Genomic DNA, 23083 nt, shown 5'->3' on the forward strand with positions numbered 1-23083 from the left:
GGGTCGCTGCGACTGAGCCCGGGGTCGCTGCGACTGAGCCCGGGCTCGCTGCGACTGAGCCGGGGGTCGCTGCGACTGAGCCCGGGGTCGCTGCGACTGAGCCCGGGGTCGCTGCGACTGAGCCCGGGGTCGCTGCGACTGAGCCCGGGGTCGCTGCGACTGAGCCCGGGGTCACTGCGACTGAGCCCAGGGTCACTGGGACAATCACTGGGTCACTGGGTCTGAGCCCGGGGTCGCTGGGACTGAGCCCGACCTATCTGACACTGAGCCCGGGGTCGCTGGGATTGAGCCCGGGGTCGCTGCGACTGAGCCCGGGGTCGCTGCGACTGAGCCCGGGGTCGCTGCGACTGAGCCCGGGGTCGCTGCGACTGAGCCCGGGGTCGCTGCGACTGAGCCCGGGGTCGCTGCGACTGAGCCCGGGGTCGCTGCGACTGAGCCCGGGGTCGCTGCGACTGAGCCCGGGGTCGCTGCGACTGAGCCCGGGGTCGCTGCGACTGAGCCCGGGGTCGCTGCGACTGAGCCCGGGGTCGCTGCGACTGAGCCCGGGGTCGCTGCGACTGAGCCCGGGGTCGCTGCGACTGAGCCCGGGGTCGCTGCGACTGAGCCCGGGGTCGCTGCGACTGAGCCCGGGGTCGCCGCGCCTGAGCCCGGGGTCGCCGCGACTGAGCCCGGGGTCGCCGCGACTGAGCCCGGGGTCGCCGCGACTGAGCCCGGGGTCGCCGCGACTGAGCCCGGGGTCGCCGCGACTGAGCCCGGGGTCGCCGCGACTGAGCCCGGGGTCGCCGCGACTGAGCCCGGGGTCGCCGCGACTGAGCCCGGGGTCGCCGCGACTGAGCCCGGGGTCGCCGCGACTGAGCCCGGGGTCGCCGCGACTGAGCCCGGGGTCGCCGCGACTGAGCCCGGGGTCGCCGCGACTGAGCCCGGGGTCGCCGCGACTGAGCCCGGGGTCGCCGCGACTGAGCCCGGGGTCGCCGCGACTGAGCCCGGGGTCGCCGCGACTGAGCCCGGGGTCGCCGCGACTGAGCCCGGGGTCGCCGCGACTGAGCCCGGGGTCGCCGCGACTGAGCCCGGGGTCACTGGGACAATCACTGGGTCACTGGGTCTGAGCCCGGGGTCGCTGGGACTGAGCCCGGGGTCGCTGCGACTGAGCCCGGGGTCGCTGCGACTGAGCCCGGGGTCGCTGGGATTGAGCCCGGGGTCGCTGCGCCTGAGCCCGGGGTCGCCGCGACTGAGCCCGGGGTCGCCGCGACTGAGCCCGGGGTCGCCGCGACTGAGCCCGGGGTCGCCGCGACTGAGCCCGGGGTCGCCGCGACTGAGCCCGGGGTCGCCGCGACTGAGCCCGGGGTCGCCGCGACTGAGCCCGGGGTCGCCGCGACTGAGCCCGGGGTCGCCGCGACTGAGCCCGGGGTCGCCGCGACTGAGCCCGGGGTCGCCGCGACTGAGCCCGGGGTCGCCGCGACTGAGCCCGGGGTCGCCGCGACTGAGCCCGGGGTCGCCGCGACTGAGCCCGGGGTCGCCGCGACTGAGCCCGGGGTCGCCGCGACTGAGCCCGGGGTCGCCGCGACTGAGCCCGGGGTCACTGGGACAATCACTGGGTCACTGGGTCTGAGCCCGGGGTCGCTGGGACTGAGCCCGGGGTCGCTGGGACTGAGCCCGGGGTCGCTGGGACTGAGCCCGGGGTCGCTGGGACTGAGCCCGGGGTCGCTGGGACAATCCCGGGGTCACTGGGACTGAGCCCGGGGTCTCAGGGACAATCCCAGGGTCACTGGGACTGAGCCCGGGGTCGCTGCGACTGAGCCCGGGGTCGCTGCGACTGAGCCCGGGGTCGCTGCGACTGAGCCCGGGGTCGCTGCGACTGAGCCCGGGGTCGCTGCGACTGAGCCCGGGGTCGCTGCGACTGAGCCCGGGGTCGCTGCGACTGAGCCCAGGGTCACTGGGACAATCACTGGGTCACTGGGTCTGAGCCCGGGGTCGCTGGGACTGAGCCCGACCTATCTGAGACTGAGCCCGGGGTCGCTGGGATTGAGCCCGGGGTCGCTGGGACTGAGCCCGGGGTCGCTGGGACTGAGCCCGGGGTCGCTGCGACTGAGCCCGGGGTCGCTGCGACTGAGCCCGGGGTCGCTGCGACTGAGCCCGGGGTCGCTGCGACTGAGCCCGGGGTCGCTGCGACTGAGCCCGGGGTCGCTGCGACTGAGCCCGGGGTCGCTGCGACTGAGCCCGGGGTCGCTGCGACTGAGCCCGGGGTCGCTGCGACTGAGCCCGGGGTCGCTGCGACTGAGCCCGGGGTCGCTGCGACTGAGCCCGGGGTCGCTGCGACTGAGCCCGGGGTCGCTGCGACTGAGCCCGGGGTCGCTGCGACTGAGCCCGGGGTCGCTGCGACTGAGCCCGGGGTCGCTGCGACTGAGCCCGGGGTCGCTGCGACTGAGCCCGGGGTCGCTGCGACTGAGCCCGGGGTCGCTGCGACTGAGCCCGGGGTCGCTGCGACTGAGCCCGGGGTCGCTGCGACTGAGCCCGGGGTCGCTGCGACTGAGCCCGGGGTCGCTGCGACTGAGCCCGGGGTCGCTGCGACTGAGCCCGGGGTCGCTGCGACTGAGCCCGGGGTCGCTGCGACTGAGCCCGGGGTCGCTGCGACTGAGCCCGGGGTCGCTGCGACTGAGCCCGGGGTCGCTGCGACTGAGCCCGGGGTCGCTGCGACTGAGCCCGGGGTCGCTGCGACTGAGCCCGGGGTCGCTGCGACAGAGCCCGGGGTCGCTGCGACCGAGCCCGGGGTCGCTGCGACCGAGCCCGGGGTCGCTGCGACCGAGCCCGGGGTCGCTGCGACCGAGCCCGGGGTCGCTGCGACCGAGCCCGGGGTCGCTGCGACCGAGCCCGGGGTCGCTGCGACCGAGCCCGGGGTCGCTGCGACTGAGCCCGGGGTCACTGCGACTGAGCCCAGGGTCACTGGGACAATCACTGGGTCACTGGGTCTGAGCCCGGGGTCGCTGGGACTGAGCCCGACCTATCTGACACTGAGCCCGGGGTCGCTGCGACTGAGCCCGGGGTCGCTGCGACTGAGCCCGGGGTCGCTGCGACTGAGCCCGGGGTCGCTGCGACTGAGCCCGGGGTCGCTGCGACTGAGCCCGGGGTCGCTGCGACTGAGCCCGGGGTCGCTGCGACTGAGCCCGGGGTCGCTGCGACTGAGCCCGGGGTCGCTGCGACTGAGCCCGGGGTCGCTGCGACTGAGCCCGGGGTCGCTGCGACTGAGCCCGGGGTCGCTGCGACTGAGCCCGGGGTCGCTGCGACTGAGCCCGGGGTCGCTGCGACTGAGCCCGGGGTCCCCGAGACTGAGCCCGGGGTCCCCGAGACTGAGCCCGGGGTACCCGAGACTGAGCCCGGGGTACCCGAGACTGAGCCCGGGGTACCTGAGACTGAGCCCGGGGTACCTGAGACTGAGCCCGGGGTACCTGAGACTGAGCCCGGGGTCACTGGGACTGAGCCCGGAGTCGCTGGGACTGAGCCCGGGGTCGCTGGGACTGAGCCCGGGGTCGCTGGGACTGAGCCCGGGGTCGCTGTGACTGAGCCCGGGGTCGCTGGGACTGAGCCCGGGGTCACTGGGACAATCACGGGGTCACTGGGACTGAACCCGGGGTCGCAGGGACTGAGCCCGGGGTCGCTGCGACTGAGCCCGGGGTCCCTGCGACTGAGCCCGGGGTCCCTGAGACTGAGCCCGGGGTCCCTGAGACTGAGCCCGGGGTCCCTGAGACTGAACCCGGGGTCGCTGCGACTGAGCCCGGGGTCGCTGCGACTGAGCCCGGGGTCGCTGCGACTGAGCCCGGGGTCACTGGGACAATCACTGGGTCACTGGGTCTGAGCCCGGGGTCGCTGGGACTGAGCCCGACCTCTCTGAGACTGAGCCCGGGGTCGCTGGGATTGAGCCCGGGGTCGCTGGGATTGAGCCCGGGGTCCTTGGAACTGAGCCCGGGGTCGCTGCGACTGAGCCCGGGGTCGCTGCGACTGAGCCCGGGGTCGCTGCGACTGAGCCCGGGGTCGCTGCGACTGAGCCCGGGGTCGCTGCGACTGAGCCCGGGGTCGCTGGGACTGAGCCCGGGGTCCCTGGGACAATCACGGGGTCACTGGGACTGAACCCGGGGTCACTGGGACTGAGCCCGGGTTCGTTGCGACTGAGCCCGGGGTCGCTGCGACTGAGCCCGGGGTCGCTGCGACTGAGCCCGGGGTCGCTGCGACTGAGCCCGGGGTCGCTGCGACTGAGCCCGGGGTCGCTGCGACTGAGCCCGGGGTCGCTGCGACTGAGCCCGGGGTCGCTGCGACTGAGCCCGGGGTCGCTGCGACTGAGCCCGGGGTCGCTGCGACTGAGCCCGGGGTCGCTGCGAATGAGCCCAGGGTCACTGGGACAATCACGGGGTCGCTGCGACTGAGCCCGACGTATCTGAGACTGAACCCGGGATCACTGAGACTGAGCCCGGGGTCACTGGGACTGAGCCCGGGGTCACTGGGACTGAGCCCGGGGTCACTGGGACGATCACGGGGTCACTGGGACTGAGCCCGGGTTCGTTGCGACTGAGCCCGGGGTCGCTGCGACTGAGCCCGGGGTCGCTGCGACTGAGCCCGGGGTCGCTGCGACTGAGCCCGGGGTCGCTGCGACTGAGCCCGGGGTCGCTGCGACTGAGCCCGGGGTCGCTGCGACTGAGCCCGGGGTCGCTGCGACTGAGCCCGGGGTCGCTGCGACTGAGCCCGGGGTCGCTGCGACTGAGCCCGGGGTCGCTGCGACTGAGCCCGGGGTCGCTGCGACTGAGCCCGGGGTCACTGGGACTGAGCCCGGGGTCACTGGGACAATCACTGGGTCACTGGGTCTGAGCCCGGGGTCGCTGGGACTGAGCCCGACGTATCTGAGACTGAGCCCGGGGTCGCTGCGACTGAGCCCGGGGTCGCTGCGACTGAGCCCGGGGTCGCTGGGACTGAGCCCGGGGTCGCTGCGACTGAGCCCGGGGTCGCTGCGACTGAGCCCGGGGTCGCTGCGACTGAGCCCGGGGTCGCTGCGACTGAGCCCGGGGTCGCTGCGACTGAGCCCGGGGTCGCTGCGACTGAGCCCGGGGTCGCTGCGACTGAGCCCGGGGTCGCTGCGACTGAGCCCGGGGTCGCTGCGACTGAGCCCGGGGTCGCTGCGACTGAGCCCGGGGTCGCTGCGACTGAGCCCGGGGTCACTGCGACTGAGCCCAGGGTCACTGGGACAATCACTGGGTCACTGGGTCTGAGCCCGGGGTCGCTGGGACTGAGCCCGACCTATCTGACACTGAGCCCGGGGTCGCTGGGATTGAGCCCGGGGTCGCTGCGACTGAGCCCGGGGTCGCTGCGACTGAGCCCGGGGTCGCTGCGACTGAGCCCGGGGTCGCTGCGACTGAGCCCGGGGTCGCTGCGACTGAGCCCGGGGTCGCTGCGACTGAGCCCGGGGTCGCTGCGACTGAGCCCGGGGTCGCTGCGACTGAGCCCGGGGTCGCTGCGACTGAGCCCGGGGTCGCTGCGACTGAGCCCGGGGTCGCTGCGACTGAGCCCGGGGTCGCTGCGACTGAGCCCGGGGTCGCTGCGACTGAGCCCGGGGTCGCTGCGACTGAGCCCGGGGTCGCTGCGACTGAGCCCGGGGTCCCCGAGACTGAGCCCGGGGTACCCGAGACTGAGCCCGGGGTACCCGAGACTGAGCCCGGGGTACCTGAGACTGAGCCCGGGGTACCTGAGACTGAGCCCGGGGTCACTGGGACTGAGCCCGGAGTCACTGGGACAGTCCCGGGGTCGCTGGGACTGAGCCCGGGGTCGCTGGGACTGAGCCCGGGGTCGCTGTGACTGAGCCCGGGGTCGCTGGGACTGAGCCCGGGGTCACTGGGACAATCACGGGGTCACTGGGACTGAACCCGGGGTCGCAGGGACTGAGCCCGGGGTCGCTGCGACTGAGCCCGGGGTCCCTGCGACTGAGCCCGGGTTCCCTGAGACTGAGCCCGGGGTCCCTGAGACTGAACCCGGGGTCGCTGCGACTGAGCCCGGGGTCGCTGCGACTGAGCCCGGGGTCGCTGCGACTGAGCCCGGGGTCGCTGCGACTGAGCCCGGGGTCACTGCGACTGAGCCCGGGGTCACTGCGACTGAGCCCGGGGTCACTGGGACAATCACTGGGTCACTGGGTCTGAGCCCGGGGTCGCTGGGACTGAGCCCGACCTCTCTGAGACTGAGCCCGGGGTCGCTGGGATTGAGCCCGGGGTCGCTGGGATTGAGCCCGGGGTCGCTGCGACTGAGCCCGGGGTCGCTGCGACTGAGCCCGGGGTCGCTGCGACTGAGCCCGGGGTCGCTGCGACTGAGCCCGGGGTCGCTGCGACTGAGCCCGGGGTCGCTGCGACTGAGCCCGGGGTCGCTGCGACTGAGCCCGGGGTCGCTGGGACTGAGCCCGGGGTCCCTGGGTCAATCACGGGGTCACTGGGACTGAACCCGGGGTCACTGGGACTGAGCCCGGGTTCGTTGCGACTGAGCCCGGGGTCGCTGCGACTGAGCCCGGGGTCGCTGCGACTGAGCCCGGGGTCGCTGCGACTGAGCCCGGGGTCGCTGCGACTGAGCCCGGGGTCGCTGCGACTGAGCCCGGGGTCGCTGCGACTGAGCCCGGGGTCGCTGCGACTGAGCCCGGGGTCGCTGCGACTGAGCCCGGGGTCGCTGCGACTGAGCCCGGGGTCGCTGCGAATGAGCCCAGGGTCACTGGGACAATCACGGGGTCGCTGTGACTGAGCCCGACGTATCTGAGACTGAACCCGGGATCACTGAGACTGAGCCCGGGGTCACTGGGACTGAGCCCGGGGTCACTGGGACTGAGCCCGGGGTCACTGGGACAATCACGGGGTCGCTGCGACTGAGCCCGGGGTCGCTGCGACTGAGCCCGGGGTCGCTGCGACTGAGCCCGGGGTCGCTGCGACTGAGCCCGGGGTCGCTGCGACTGAGCCCGGGGTCGCTGCGACTGAGCCCGGGGTCGCTGCGACTGAGCCCGGGGTCGCTGCGACTGAGCCCGGGGTCGCTGCGACTGAGCCCGGGGTCGCTGCGACTGAGCCCGGGGTCGCTGCGACTGAGCCCGGGGTCGCTGCGACTGAGCCCGGGGTCGCTGCGACTGAGCCCGGGGTCGCTGCGACTGAGCCCGGGGTCGCTGCGACTGAGCCCGGGGTCGCTGCGACTGAGCCCGGGGTCGCTGCGACTGAGCCCGGGGTCGCTGCGACTGAGCCCGGGGTCGCTGCGACTGAGCCCGGGGTCGCTGCGACTGAGCCCGGGGTCGCTGCGACTGAGCCCGGGGTCGCTGCGACTGAGCCCGGGGTCGCTGCGACTGAGCCCGGGGTCGCTGCGACTGAGCCCGGGGTCGCTGCGACTGAGCCCGGGGTCGCTGCGACTGAGCCCGGGGTCGCTGCGACTGAGCCCGGGGTCACTGGGACAATCACTGGGTCACTGGGTCTGAGCCCGGGGTCGCTGGGACTGAGCCCGACCTATCTGACACTGAGCCCGGGGTCGCTGCGACTGAGCCCGGGGTCGCTGCGACTGAGCCCGGGGTCGCTGCGACTGAGCCCGGGGTCGCTGCGACTGAGCCCGGGGTCGCTGCGACTGAGCCCGGGGTCGCTGCGACTGAGCCCGGGGTCGCTGCGACTGAGCCCGGGGTCGCTGCGACTGAGCCCGGGGTCGCTGCGACTGAGCCCGGGGTCGCTGCGACTGAGCCCGGGGTCGCTGCGACTGAGCCCGGGGTCGCTGCGACTGAGCCCGGGGTCGCTGCGACTGAGCCCGGGGTCGCTGCGACTGAGCCCGGGGTCCCCGAGACTGAGCCCGGGGTCCCCGAGACTGAGCCCGGGGTACCCGAGACTGAGCCCGGGGTACCCGAGACTGAGCCCGGGGTACCCGAGACTGAGCCCGGGGTACCTGAGACTGAGCCCGGGGTACCTGAGACTGAGCCCGGGGTCACTGGGACTGAGCCCGGAGTCACTGGGACTGAGCCCGGGGTCGCTGGGACTGAGCCCGGGGTCGCTGGGACTGAGCCCGGGGTCGCTGTGACTGAGCCCGGGGTCGCTGGGACTGAGCCCGGGGTCACTGGGACAATCACGGGGTCACTGGGACTGAACCCGGGGTCGCAGGGACTGAGCCCGGGGTCGCTGCGACTGAGCCCGGGGTCCCTGCGACTGAGCCCGGGGTCCCTGAGACTGAGCCCGGGGTCCCTGAGACTGAGCCCGGGGTCCCTGAGACTGAACCCGGGGTCGCTGCGACTGAGCCCGGGGTCGCTGCGACTGAGCCCGGGGTCGCTGCGACTGAGCCCGGGGTCACTGCGACTGAGCCCGGGGTCACTGGGACAATCACTGGGTCACTGGGTCTGAGCCCGGGGTCGCTGGGACTGAGCCCGACCTCTCTGAGACTGAGCCCGGGGTCGCTGGGATTGAGCCCGGGGTCGCTGGGATTGAGCCCGGGGTCCTTGGAACTGAGCCCGGGGTCGCTGCGACTGAGCCCGGGGTCGCTGCGACTGAGCCCGGGGTCGCTGCGACTGAGCCCGGGGTCGCTGCGACTGAGCCCGGGGTCGCTGCGACTGAGCCCGGGGTCGCTGGGACTGAGCCCGGGGTCCCTGGGACAATCACGGGGTCACTGGGACTGAACCCGGGGTCACTGGGACTGAGCCCGGGTTCGTTGCGACTGAGCCCGGGGTCGCTGCGACTGAGCCCGGGGTCGCTGCGACTGAGCCCGGGGTCGCTGCGACTGAGCCCGGGGTCGCTGCGACTGAGCCCGGGGTCGCTGCGACTGAGCCCGGGGTCGCTGCGACTGAGCCCGGGGTCGCTGCGACTGAGCCCGGGGTCGCTGCGACTGAGCCCGGGGTCGCTGCGACTGAGCCCGGGGTCGCTGCGACTGAGCCCGGGGTCGCTGCGACTGAGCCCGGGGTCGCTGCGACTGAGCCCGGGGTCGCTGCGACTGAGCCCGGGGTCGCTGCGACTGAGCCCGGGGTCGCTGCGACTGAGCCCGGGGTCGCTGCGACTGAGCCCGGGGTCGCTGCGACTGAGCCCGGGGTCGCTGCGACTGAGCCCGGGGTCGCTGCGACTGAGCCCGGGGTCGCTGCGACTGAGCCCGGGGTCGCTGCGACTGAGCCCGGGGTCGCTGCGACTGAGCCCGGGGTCGCTGCGACTGAGCCCGGGGTCGCTGCGACTGAGCCCGGGGTCGCTGCGACTGAGCCCGGGGTCGCTGCGACTGAGCCCGGGGTCGCTGCGACTGAGCCCGGGGTCGCTGCGACTGAGCCCGGGGTCGCTGCGACTGAGCCCGGGGTCGCTGCGACTGAGCCCGGGGTCACTGGGACAATCACTGGGTCACTGGGTCTGAGCCCGGGGTCGCTGGGACTGAGCCCGACCTATCTGACACTGAGCCCGGGGTCGCTGCGACTGAGCCCGGGGTCGCTGCGACTGAGCCCGGGGTCGCTGCGACTGAGCCCGGGGTCGCTGCGACTGAGCCCGGGGTCGCTGCGACTGAGCCCGGGGTCGCTGCGACTGAGCCCGGGGTCGCTGCGACTGAGCCCGGGGTCGCTGCGACTGAGCCCGGGGTCGCTGCGACTGAGCCCGGGGTCGCTGCGACTGAGCCCGGGGTCGCTGCGACTGAGCCCGGGGTCGCTGCGACTGAGCCCGGGGTCGCTGCGACTGAGCCCGGGGTCGCTGCGACTGAGCCCGGGGTCGCTGCGACTGAGCCCGGGGTCGCTGCGACTGAGCCCGGGGTCCCCGAGACTGAGCCCGGGGTCCCCGAGACTGAGCCCGGGGTACCCGAGACTGAGCCCGGGGTACCCGAGACTGAGCCCGGGGTACCTGAGACTGAGCCCGGGGTACCTGAGACTGAGCCCGGGGTACCTGAGACTGAGCCCGGGGTCACTGGGACTGAGCCCGGAGTCACTGGGACTGAGCCCGGGGTCGCTGGGACTGAGCCCGGGGTCGCTGGGACTGAGCCCGGGGTCGCTGTGACTGAGCCCGGGGTCGCTGGGACTGAGCCCGGGGTCACTGGGACAATCACGGGGTCACTGGGACTGAACCCGGGGTCGCAGGGACTGAGCCCGGGGTCGCTGCGACTGAGCCCGGGGTCCCTGCGACTGAGCCCGGGGTCCCTGAGACTGAGCCCGGGGTCCCTGAGACTGAGCCCGGGGTCCCTGAGACTGAACCCGGGGTCGCTGCGACTGAGCCCGGGGTCGCTGCGACTGAGCCCGGGGTCGCTGCGACTGAGCCCGGGGTCACTGCGACTGAGCCCGGGGTCACTGGGACAATCACTGGGTCACTGGGTCTGAGCCCGGGGTCGCTGGGACTGAGCCCGACCTCTCTGAGACTGAGCCCGGGGTCGCTGGGATTGAGCCCGGGGTCGCTGGGATTGAGCCCGGGGTCCTTGGAACTGAGCCCGGGGTCGCTGCGACTGAGCCCGGGGTCGCTGCGACTGAGCCCGGGGTCGCTGCGACTGAGCCCGGGGTCGCTGCGACTGAGCCCGGGGTCGCTGCGACTGAGCCCGGGGTCGCTGGGACTGAGCCCGGGGTCCCTGGGACAATCACGGGGTCACTGGGACTGAACCCGGGGTCACTGGGACTGAGCCCGGGTTCGTTGCGACTGAGCCCGGGGTCGCTGCGACTGAGCCCGGGGTCGCTGCGACTGAGCCCGGGGTCGCTGCGACTGAGCCCGGGGTCGCTGCGACTGAGCCCGGGGTCGCTGCGACTGAGCCCGGGGTCGCTGCGACTGAGCCCGGGGTCGCTGCGACTGAGCCCGGGGTCGCTGCGACTGAGCCCGGGGTCGCTGCGAATGAGCCCAGGGTCACTGGGACAATCACGGGGTCGCTGCGACTGAGCCCGACGTATCTGAGACTGAACCCGGGATCACTGAGACTGAGCCCGGGGTCACTGGGACTGAGCCCGGGGTCACTGGGACTGAGCCCGGGGTCACTGGGACGATCACGGGGTCACTGGGACTGAGCCCGGGTTCGTTGCGACTGAGCCCGGGGTCGCTGCGACTGAGCCCGGGGTCGCTGCGACTGAGCCCGGGGTCGCTGCGACTGAGCCCGGGGTCGCTGCGACTGAGCCCGGGGTCGCTGCGACTGAGCCCGGGGTCGCTGCGACTGAGCCCGGGGTCGCTGCGACTGAGCCCGGGGTCGCTGCGACTGAGCCCGGGGTCGCTGCGACTGAGCCCGGGGTCGCTGCGACTGAGCCCGGGGTCGCTGCGACTGTGCCCGGTGTCGCTGCGACTGAGCCCGGGGTCACTGGGACTGAGCCCGGGGTCACTGGGACAATCACTGGGTCACTGGGTCTGAGCCCGGGGTCGCTGGGACTGAGCCCGACGTATCTGAGACTGAGCCCGGGGTCGCTGCGACTGAGCCCGGGGTCGCTGCGACTGAGCCCGGGGTCGCTGGGACTGAGCCCGGGGTCGCTGCGACTGAGCCCGGGGTCGCTGCGACTGAGCCCGGGGTCGCTGCGACTGAGCCCGGGGTCGCTGCGACTGAGCCCGGGGTCGCTGCGACTGAGCCCGGGGTCGCTGCGACTGAGCCCGGGGTCGCTGCGACTGAGCCCGGGGTCGCTGCGACTGAGCCCGGGGTCGCTGCGACTGAGCCCGGGGTCGCTGCGACTGAGCCCGGGGTCGCTGCGACTGAGCCCGGGGTCACTGCGACTGAGCCCAGGGTCACTGGGACAATCACTGGGTCACTGGGTCTGAGCCCGGGGTCGCTGGGACTGAGCCCGACCTATCTGACACTGAGCCCGGGGTCGCTGGGATTGAGCCCGGGGTCGCTGCGACTGAGCCCGGGGTCGCTGCGACTGAGCCCGGGGTCGCTGCGACTGAGCCCGGGGTCGCTGCGACTGAGCCCGGGGTCGCTGCGACTGAGCCCGGGGTCGCTGCGACTGAGCCCGGGGTCGCTGCGACTGAGCCCGGGGTCGCTGCGACTGAGCCCGGGGTCGCTGCGACTGAGCCCGGGGTCGCTGCGACTGAGCCCGGGGTCGCTGCGACTGAGCCCGGGGTCGCTGCGACTGAGCCCGGGGTCGCTGCGACTGAGCCCGGGGTCGCTGCGACTGAGCCCGGGGTCGCTGCGACTGAGCCCGGGGTCGCTGCGACTGAGCCCGGGGTCGCTGCGACTGAGCCCGGGGTCCCCGAGACTGAGCCCGGGGTACCCGAGACTGAGCCCGGGGTACCCGAGACTGAGCCCGGGGTACCTGAGACTGAGCCCGGGGTACCTGAGACTGAGCCCGGGGTCACTGGGACTGAGCCCGGAGTCACTGGGACAGTCCCGGGGTCGCTGGGACTGAGCCCGGGGTCGCTGGGACTGAGCCCGGGGTCGCTGTGACTGAGCCCGGGGTCGCTGGGACTGAGCCCGGGGTCACTGGGACAATCACGGGGTCACTGGGACTGAACCCGGGGTCGCAGGGACTGAGCCCGGGGTCGCTGCGACTGAGCCCGGGGTCCCTGCGACTGAGCCCGGGTTCCCTAAGACTGAGCCCGGGGTCCCTGAGACTGAACCCGGGGTCGCTGCGACTGAGCCCGGGGTCGCTGCGACTGAGCCCGGGGTCGCTGCGACTGAGCCCGGGGTCGCTGCGACTGAGCCCGGGGTCACTGCGACTGAGCCCGGGGTCACTGGGACAATCACTGGGTCACTGGGTCTGAGCCCGGGGTCGCTGGGACTGAGCCCGACCTCTCTGAGACTGAGCCCGGGGTCGCTGGGATTGAGCCCGGGGTCGCTGGGATTGAGCCCGGGGTCGCTGCGACTGAGCCCGGGGTCGCTGCGACTGAGCCCGGGGTCGCTGCGACTGAGCCCGGGGTCGCTGCGACTGAGCCCGGGGTCGCTGCGACTGAGCCCGGGGTCGCTGCGACTGAGCCCGGGGTCGCTGCGACTGAGCCCGGGGTCGCTGCGACTGAGCCCGGGGTCGCTGGGACTGAGCCCGGGGTCCCTGGGACAATCACGGGGTCACTGGGACTGAACCCGGGGTCACTGGGACTGAGCCCGGGTTCGTTGCGACTGAGCCCGGGGTCGCTGCGACTGAGCCCGGGGTCGCTGCGACTGAGCCCGGGGTCGCTGCGACTGAGCCCGGGGTCGCTGCGACTGAGCCCGGGGTCGCTGCGACTGAGCCCGGGGTCGCTGCGACTGAGCCCGGGGTCGCTGCGACTGAGCCCGGGGTCGCTGCGACTGAGCCCGGGGTCGCTGCGACTGAGCCCGGGGTCGCTGCGAATGAGCCCAGGGTCACTGGGACAATCACGGGGTCGCTGTGACTGAGCCCGACGTATCTGAGACTGAACCCGGGATCACTGAGACTGAGCCCGGGGTCACTGGGACTGAGCCCGGGGTCACTGGGACTGAGCCCGGGGTCACTGGGACAATCACGGGGTCACTGGGACTGAGCCCGGGTTCGTTGCGACTGAGCCCGGGGTCGCTGCGACTGAGCCCGGGGTCGCTGCGACTGAGCCCGGGGTCGCTGCGACTGAGCCCGGGGTCGCTGCGACTGAGCCCGGGGTCGCTGCGACTGAGCCCGGGGTCGCTGCGACTGAGCCCGGGGTCGCTGCGACTGAGCCCGGGGTCGCTGCGACTGTGCCCGGTGTCGCTGCGACTGAGCCCGGGGTCACTGGGACTGAGCCCGGGGTCACTGGGACAATCACTGGGTCACTGGGTCTGAGCCCGGGGTCGCTGGGACTGAGCCCGACGTATCTGAGACTGAGCCCGGGGTCGCTGCGACTGAGCCCGGAGTCGCTGCGACTGAGCCCGGGGTCGCTGCGACTGAGCCCGGGGCCGCTGCGACTGAGCCCGGGGCCGCTGCGACTGAGCCCGGGGTCGCTGCGACTGAGCCCGGGGTCGCTGCGACTGAGCCCGGGGTCACTGGGACGATCACTGGGTCACTGGGTCTGAGCCCGGGGTCGCTGGGACTGAGCCCGGAGTCGCTGGGACTGAGCCCGGGGTCGCTGGGACTGAGCCCATGGTCACTGGGACAATCCCGGGGTCACTGGGACTGAGCCCGGGGTCGCTGGGACTGAGCCCGGGGTCACTGGGACAATCACTGGGTCACTGGGTCTGAGCCCGGGGTCACTGGGACTGAGCCCGGGGTCGCTGGGACTGAGCCCGGGGTCGCTGGGACTGAGCCCGGGGTCGCTGGGACTGAGCCCGGGGTCGCTGGGACTGAGCCCGGGGTCACTGGGACTGAGCCCGGGGTCTCTGGGACTGAGCCCGGGGTCTCAGGGACAATCCCAGGGTCACTGGGACTGAGCCCGGGGTCGCTGGGACAATGACGGGGTCGCTGCGACTGAGCCCGACGTATCTGAGACTGAGCCCGGGGTCACTGGGACTGAGCCCGGGGTCACTGGGACAATCACGGGGTCACTGGGACTGAACCCGGGGTCGCTGGGACTGAGCCCGGGGTCGCTGCGACTGAGCCGGGGTCCCTGAGACTGAGCCCGGGGTCCCTGAGACTGAGCCCGGGGTCCCTGAGACTGAGCCCGGGGTCGCTGCGACTGAGCCCGGGGTCGCTGCGACTGAGCCCAGGGTCACTGCGACTGAGCCCAGGGTCACTGGGACAATCACTGGGTCGCTGGGTCTGAGCCCGGGGTCGCTGGGATTGAGCCCGGGGTCGCTGGGACTGAGCCCGGGGTCGCTGGGACTGAGCCCGGGGTCGCTGGGACTGAGCCCGGGGTCGCTGGGACTGAGCCCGGGGTCGCTGGGACTGAGCCCGGGGTCGCTGGGACTGAGCCCGGGGTCGCTGGGACTGAGCCCGGGGTCGCTGGGACTGAGCCCGGGGTCGCTGGGACTGAGCCCGGGGTCGCTGGGACTGAGCCCGGGGTCGCTGGGACTGAGCCCGGGGTCGCTGGGACTGAGCCCGGGGTCGCTGGGACTGAGCCCGGGGTCGCTGGGACTGAGCCCGGGGTCGCTGGGACTGAGCCCGGGGTCGCTGGGACTGAGCCCGGGGTCGCTGGGACTGAGCCCGGGGTCGCTGGGACTGAGCCCGGGGTCGCTGCGACTGAGCCCGGGGTCGCTGCGACTGAGCCCGGGGTCGCTGCGACTGAGCCCGGGGTCGCTGCGACTGAGCCCGGGGTCGCTGCGACTGAGCCCGGGGTCGCTGCGACTGAGCCCGGGGTCGCTGCGACTGAGCCCGGGGTCGCTGCGACTGAGCCCGGGGTCGCTGCGACTGAGCCCGGGGTCGCTGCGACTGAGCCCGGGGTCGCTGCGACTGAGCCCGGGGTCGCTGCGACTGAGCCCGGGGTCTCTTGGACTGAGCCCGGGGTACCTGAGACTGAGCCCGGGGTACCTGAGACTGAGCCCGGGGTACCTGAGACTGAGCCCGGGGTACCTGAGACTGAGCCCGGGGTCCCCGAGACCCTACCCGGGGTCACTGGGACTGAGCCGGGGGTCACTGGGACTGAGCCCGGGGTCGCTGGGACAATCACGGGGTCGCTGCGACTGAGCCCGACGTATCTGAGACTGAGCCCGGGATCACTGTGACTGAGCCCGTGGTCACTGGGACTGAGCCCGGGGTCACTGGGACAATCACGGGGTCACTGGGACTGAACCCGGGGTCACTGGGACTGAGCCCGGGTTCGTTGCGACTGAGCCCGGGGTCGCTGCGACTGAGCCCGGGGTCGCTGCGACTGAGCCCGGGGTCGCTGCGACTGAGCCCGGGGTCGCTGCGACTGAGCCCGGGGTCGCTGCGACTGAGCCCGGGGTCGCTGCGACTGAGCCCGGGGTCGCTGCGACTGAGCCCGGGGTCGCTGCGACTGAGCCCGGGGTCGCTGCGACTGAGCCCGGGGTCGCTGCGACTGAGCCCGGGGTCGCTGCGACTGAGCCCGGGGTCGCTGCGACTGAGCCCGGGGTCGCTGCGACTGAGCCCGGGGTCGCTGCGACTGAGCCCGGGGTCGCTGCGACTGAGCCCGGGGTCGCTGCGACTGAGCCCGGGGTCGCTGCGACTGAGCCCGGGGTCGCTGCGACTGAGCCCGGGGTCGCTGCGACTGAGCCCGGGGTCCCTGCGACTGAGCCCAGGGTCGCTGCGACTGAGCCCAGGGTCGCTGCGACTGAGCCCAGGGTCACTGGGACAATCACTGGGTCACTGGGTCTGAGCCCGGGGTCGCTGCGACTGAGCCCGGGGTCGCTGCGACTGAGCCCGGGGTCGCTGCGACTGAGCCCGGGGTCGCTGCGACTGAGCCCGGGGTCGCTGCGACTGAGCCCGGGGTCGCTGCGACTGAGCCCGGGGTCGCTGGGACTGAGCCCGGGGTCGCTGGGACTGAGCCCGGGGTCGCTGCGACTGAGCCCGGGGTCGCTGCGACTGAGCCCGGGGTCGCTGCGACTGAGCCCGGGGTCGCTGCGACTGAGCCCGGGGTCGCTGCGACTGAGCCCGGGGTCGCTGCGACTGAGCCCGGGGTCGCTGCGACTGAGCCCGGGGTCGCTGCGACTGAGCCCGGGGTCGCTGCGACTGAGCCCAGGGTCACTTGGACTGAGCCCGGGGTCGCTGGGACTGAGCCGGGGGTCACTGGGACTGAGCCCGGGGTCGCTGGGACAATCACGGGGTCGCTGCGACTGAGCCCGACGTATCTGAGACTGAGCCCGGGATCACTGAGACTGAGCCCGTGGTCACTGGGACTGAGCCCGGGGTCACTGGGACAATCACGGGGTCACTGGGACTGAACCCGGGGTCACTGGGACTGAGCCCGGGTTCGTTGCGACTGAGCCCGGGTTCGCTGCGACTGAGCCCGGGGTCGCTGCGACTGAGCCCGGGGTCGCTGCGACTGAGCCCGGGGTCGCTGCGACTGAGCCCGGGGTCGCTGCGACTGAGCCCGGGGTCGCTGCGACTGAGCCCGGGGTCGCTGCGACTGAGCCCGGGGTCGCTGCGACTGAGCCCGGGGTCGCTGCGACTGAGCCCGGGGTCGCTGCGACTGAGCCCGGGGTCGCTGCGACTGAGCCCGGGGTCGCTGCGACTGAGCCCGGGGTCGCTGCGACTGTGCCCGGGGTCGCTGCGACTGAGCCCGGGGTCACTGGGACTGAGCCCGGGGTCACTGGGACAATCACTGGGTCACTGGGTCTGAGCCCGGGGTCGCTGGGACTGAGCCCGACGTATCTGAGACTGAGCCCGGGGTCGCTGGGACTGAGCCCGACGTATCTGAGACTGAGCCCGGCGTCGCTGGGACTGAGCCCGTGGTCGCTGCGACTGAGCCCGGGGTCGCTGCGACTGAGCCCGGGGTCGCTGCGACTGAGCCCGGGGTCGCTGCGACTGAGCCCGGGGTCGCTGCGACTGAGCCCGGGGTCGCTGCGACTGAGCCCGGGGTCGCTGCGACTGAGCCCGGGGTCGCTGCGACTGAGCCCGGGGTCGCTGCGACTGAGCCCGGGGTCGCTGTGACTGAGCCCGGGGCCGCTGCGACTGAGCCCGGGGCCGCTGCGACTGAGCCCGGGGCCGCTGCGACTGAGCCCGGGGTCGCTGCGACTGAGCCCGGGGTCGCTGCGACTGAGCCCGGGGTCACTGGGACGATCACTGGGTCACTGGGTCTGAGCCCGGGGTCGCTGGGACTGAGCCCGGAGTCGCTGGGACTGAGCCCGGGGTCGCTGGGACTGAGCCCATGGTCACTGGGACAATCCCGGGGTCACTGGGACTGAGCCCGGGGTCGCTGGGACTGAGCCCGGGGTCGCTGGGACTGAGCCCGGGGTCACTGGGACAATCACTGGGTCACTGGGTCTGAGCCCGGGGTCACTGGGACTGAGCCCAGGGTCACTGGGACTGAGCCCGGGGTCGCTGGGACTGAGACCGGGGTCCCTGGGACTGAGCCCGGGGTCACTGGGACTGAGCCCGGGGTCACTGGGACTGAGCCCGGGGTCACTGGGACTGAGCCCGGATTTGGGAATCAGGACTCGGTCTGGTCGGTTTCCCGCTTCCCCCGGGTGAGCGCCGGCTTCCGGAGAAATTCATCCTCATTTAATCCGGTTTCGAAATGGATCAGCGGGAGGCGCAGCTCCGCCTGGGCTCCGGCTCGGCTCCGCCTGGGCTCCGGCTCCGCTCCGGCTCCGCCTGGGCTCGGCTCCGCCTGGGTTCCGGCTCCGCTCCGCCTGGGCTCCGGCTCCGCTCCGCCTGGGCTCCGGCTCCGCTCCGCCTGGGCACCGGCTCCGCTCCGCCTGGGCACCGGCTCCGCTCCGCCTGGGCACCGGCTCCGCTCCGCCTGGGCTCCGGCTCCGCTCCGCCTGGGCTCCGGCTCCGCTCCGCCTGGGCACCGGCTCCGCTCCGCCTGGGCACCGGCTCCGCCGGGGCTCCGGCTCCGCTCCGCCTGGGCTCCGGCTCCGCTCCGCCTGGGCTCCGGCTCCGCTCCGCCTGGGCACCGGCTCCGCTCCGCCTGGGCACCGGCTCCGCTCCGCCTGGGCACCGGCTCCGCCTGGGCTCCGGCTCCGCTCCGCCTGGGCTCCGGCTCGGCTCCGCCTGGGCTCCGGCTCGGCTCCGCCTGGGCTCCGGCTCGGCTCCGCCTGGGCTCCGGCTCGGCTCCGGCTCCGCCTGGGCTCCGGCTCGGCTCCGCCTGGGCTCCGGCTCGGCTCCGGCTCCGCTCCGCCTGGGCTCCGGCTCGGCTCCGCCTGGGGTCGCTGCGACTGAGCCCGGGGTCGCTGCGACTGAGCCCAGGGTCACTTGGACTGAGCCCGGGGTACCTGAGACTGAGCCCGGGGTACCTGAGACTGAGCCCGGGGTACCTGAGACTGAGCCCGGGGTACCTGAGACTGAGCCCGGGGTACCTGAGACTGAGCCCGGGGTACCTGAGACTGAGCCCGGGGTACCTGAGACTGAGCCCGGGGTACCTGAGACTGAGCCCGGGGTCCCCGAGACCCTACCCGGGGTCACTGGGACTGAGCCGGGGGTCACTGGGACTGAGCCCGGGGTCGCTGGGACAATCACGGGGTCGCTGCGACTGAGCCCGACGTATCTGAGACTGAGCCCGGGATCACAGAGACTGAGCCCGGGGTCACTGGGACTGAGCCCGGGGTCACTGGGACAATCACGGGGTCACTGGGACTGAGCCCGGGTTCGCTGCGACTGAGCCCGGGGTCGCTGCGACTGAGCCCGGGGTCGCTGCGACTGAGCCCGGGGTCGCTGCGACTGAGCCCGGGGTCGCTGCGACTGAGCCCGGGGTCGCTGCGACTGAGCCCGGGGTCGCTGCGACTGAGCCCGGGGTCGCTGCGACTGAGCCCGGGGTCGCTGCGACTGAGCCCGGGGTCGCTGCGACTGAGCCCGGGGTCGCTGCGACTGAGCCCGGGGTCGCTGCGACTGAGCCCGGGGTCGCTGCGACTGAGCCCGGGGTCGCTGCGACTGAGCCCGGGGTCGCTGCGACTGAGCCCGGGGTCGCTGCGACTGAGCCCGGGGTCGCTGCGACTGAGCCCGGGGTCGCTGCGACTGAGCCCGGGGTCGCTGCGACTGAGCCCGGGGTCGCTGCGACTGTGCCCGGGGTCGCTGCGACTGAGCCCGGGGTCACTGGGACTGAGCCCGGGGTCACTGGGACAATCACTGGGTCACTGGGTCTGAGCCCGGGGTCGCTGGGACTGAGCCCGACGTATCTGAGACTGAGCCCGGGGTCGCTGGGACTGAGCCCGACGTATCTGAGACTGAGCCCGGCGTCGCTGGGACTGAGCCCGTGGTCGCTGCGACTGAGCCCGGGGTCGCTGCGACTGAGCCCGGGGTCGCTGCGACTGAGCCCGGGGTCGCTGCGACTGAGCCCGGGGTCGCTGCGACTGAGCCCGGGGTCGCTGCGACTGAGCCCGGGGTCGCTGCGACTGAGCCCGGGGTCGCTGCGACTGAGCCCGGGGTCGCTGCGACTGAGCCCGGGGTCGCTGCGACTGAGCCCGGGGCCGCTGCGACTGAGCCCGGGGCCGCTGCGACTGAGCCCGGGGCCGCTGCGACTGAGCCCGGGGTCGCTGCGACTGAGCCCGGGGTCGCTGCGACTGAGCCCGGGGTCACTGGGACGATCACTGGGTCACTGGGTCTGAGCCCGGGGTCGCTGGGACTGAGCCCGGAGTCGCTGGGACTGAGCCCGGGGTCGCTGGGACTGAGCCCATGGTCACTGGGACAATCCCGGGGTCACTGGGACTGAGCCCGGGGTCGCTGGGACTGAGCCCGGGGTCGCTGGGACTGAGCCCGGGGTCACTGGGACAATCACTGGGTCACTGGGTCTGAGCCCGGGGTCACTGGGACTGAGCCCAGGGTCACTGGGACTGAGCCCGGGGTCGCTGGGACTGAGACCGGGGTCCCTGGGACTGAGCCCGGGGTCACTGGGACTGAGCCCGGGGTCACTGGGACTGAGCCCGGGGTCACTGGGACTGAGCCCGGATTTGGGAATCAGGACTCGGTCTGGTCGGTTTCCCGCTTCCCCCGGGTGAGCGCCGGCTTCCGGAGAAATTCATCCTCATTTAATCCGGTTTCGAAATGGATCAGCGGGAGGCGCAGCTCCGCCTGGGCTCCGGCTCGGCTCCGCCTGGGCTCCGGCTCCGCTCCGGCTCCGCCTGGGCTCGGCTCCGCTCCGCCTGGGCTCCGGCTCCGCTCCGCCTGGGCTCCGGCTCCGCTCCGCCTGGGCTCCGGCTCCGCTCCGCCTGGGCTCCGGCTCCGCTCCGCCTGGGCACCGGCTCCGCTCCGCCTGGGCACCGGCTCCGCTCCGCCTGGGCACCGGCTCCGCTCCGCCTGGGCTCCGGCTCCGCTCCGCCTGGGCTCCGGCTCCGCTCCGCCTGGGCACCGGCTCCGCTCCGCCTGGGCACCGGCTCCGCCTGGGCTCCGGCTCCGCTCCGCCTGGGCTCCGGCTCCGCTCCGCCTGGGCTCCGGCTCCGCTCCGCCTGGGCACCGGCTCCGCTCCGCCTGGGCTCCGGCTCCGCTCCGCCTGGGCTCCGGCTCGGCTCCGCCTGGGCTCCGGCTCGGCTCCGCCTGGGCTCCGGCTCGGCTCCGCCTGGGCTCCGGCTCGGCTCCGGCTCCGCCTGGGCTCCGGCTCGGCTCCGCCTGGGCTCCGGCTCGGCTCCGGCTCCGCTCCGCCTGGGCTCCGGCTCGGCTCCGCCTGGGCTCCGGCTCGGCTCCGGCTCCGCTCCGCCTGGGCTCCGGCTCGGCTCCGCCTGGGCTCCGGCTGGGCTCCGCCTGGGCTCCGGCTGGGCTCCGGCTCCGGCTCCGCCTGGGCTCCGGCTCCGCCTGGGCTCCGGCTCGGCTCCGCCTGGGCTCCGGCTCGGCTCCGCCTGGGCTCCGGCTCGGCTCCGCCTGGGCTCCGGCTCGGCTCCGCCTGGGCTCCGGCTCGGCTCCGCCTGGGCTCCGGCTCGGCTCCGGCTCCGCCTGGGCTCCGGCTCGGCTCCGCCTGGGCTCCGGCTCGGCTCCGGCTCCGCTCCGCCTGGGCTCCGGCTCGGCTCCGCCTGGGCTCCGGCTCGGCTCCGGCTCCGCTCCGCCTGGGCTCCGGCTCGGCTCCGCCTGGGCTCCGGCTCGGCTCCGCCTGGGCTCCGGCTCCGGCTCCGCCTGGGCTCCGGCTCGGCTCCGGCTCCGCTTGGGCTCCGGCTCCGCCTGGGCTCCGGCTCCGCCTGGGCTCCGGCTCCGCCTGGGCTCCGGCTCCGCCTGGGCTCCGGCTCCGCCTGGGCTCCGGCTCGGCTCCGGCTCCGGCTCGGCTCCGCCTGGGCTCCGGCTCGGCTCCGCCTGGGCTCCGGCTCGGCTCCGCCTGGGCTCCGGCTCCGCCTGGGCTCCGCCTGGGCACCGGCTCGGCTCCGCCTGGGCTCCGGCTCCGCCTGGGCTCCGGCTCGGCTCCGCCTGGGCTCCGGCTCGGCTCCGCCTGGGCTCCGGCTCGGCTCCGCCTGGGCTCCGGCTCCGCTCGAGGAGAAATAATCTGCGGATCCTGGGTCTCCCAGAAGGAGTGGAGGGGGCCGATGCCGCGGCATACGCGGGCACGATGCTCAGGGCGATGATGGGGGCGGAGGCCCCTTAGAGGTCGCTGGAGTTGGACGGGGCACATCGGGTGCTGGCGAAGAAGCCCCAGGCAAATGAGCCGCCAAGGGCGATGGTGGTGAGGTTCCACCGGTTCACGGACAGAGAGAGGGTCCTGAGGTGGGCCAAGAAGGAGCGGAGCAGTAAGTGGGACAATGCAGAGATCCGAATATACCCGGACTGGAGCACGGAGGTTGCAAAGCGGAGAGCGGGTTTCAACCGGGCCAAAGCGGTGCTGCATCGAAAAGAAGTGAAATTCGGAATGCTGCAGCCAGCGCGACTGTGGGTCACATACAAGGGCCAACACTCTTACTTTGAAACGCCTGAAGAGGCGTGGACCTTTATACAAACTGAAAAGTTGGACTCTGAGGGTTTGTGAGGGTGGGGGGGATGTTTGAGGGTTGATGTGTGATGGTTGTTGTATATAGTGGGTCAATCACGCGCAGGAAATGTTACATGGGCTGGAGGAGAGAGACAAGGCCGCGACAGGAGCTGCGCCAGAGGGGGCGGGGCAGGCTTTGGAAAGCGCGGGTTTTTTTCCCCGCGCGCGGAAAGAAAGGCGGGAAGGGGAACGAAGGAACGTATATTGATTGGGAGTCTCCCACACGGGGGGGTCAAAGGGACGGCGGGGGAAGCCGGGGTCAGCAGGTGTCAGCTGACTTACGGGAGTGATATGGGGGGAGCAAAAAAGCTAGACAGGGGTCTAGCGGGGGGAGGGGAGGGGGGCGGGGGGAAGGGGGGGGGGGGAAAGGGTTGCTGCTGCACTGGCCGAAAGAGAATGGGACACAGAAGAGATGGTCGGGACGGAGGTGCCCCGGCTGGGGGACTGGAGGGTGAGGGAGACGCGGACACGGGACTGGCCCAGGAAAGGAGATGGCTAGTCGGCGGGGGGGGGGGGGGGGGGGGGGGAGAGAGCCCCTCCAATCCGGCTGATAACGTGGAACGTGAGGGGCCTGAATGGGCCGGTGAAGAGGGCTCGAGTGTTCGCGCACTTGAAGGGACTGAAGGCAGACGTGGCAATGCTCCAAGAGACACACCTGAAGGTGGCAGACCAGGTCAGGTTAAGAAGGGGATGGGTAGGACAGGTATTTCACTCGGGACTGGACGCGAAAAATCGAGGGGTGGCAATTTTGGTGGGAAAGCGGGTGTCATTTGAGGCCAAGACTA

Source organism: Scyliorhinus torazame, chromosome 2 (genome assembly GCF_047496885.1).
Source record: "Scyliorhinus torazame isolate Kashiwa2021f chromosome 2, sScyTor2.1, whole genome shotgun sequence".
Lineage (NCBI taxonomy): Eukaryota > Metazoa > Chordata > Chondrichthyes > Carcharhiniformes > Scyliorhinidae > Scyliorhinus > Scyliorhinus torazame.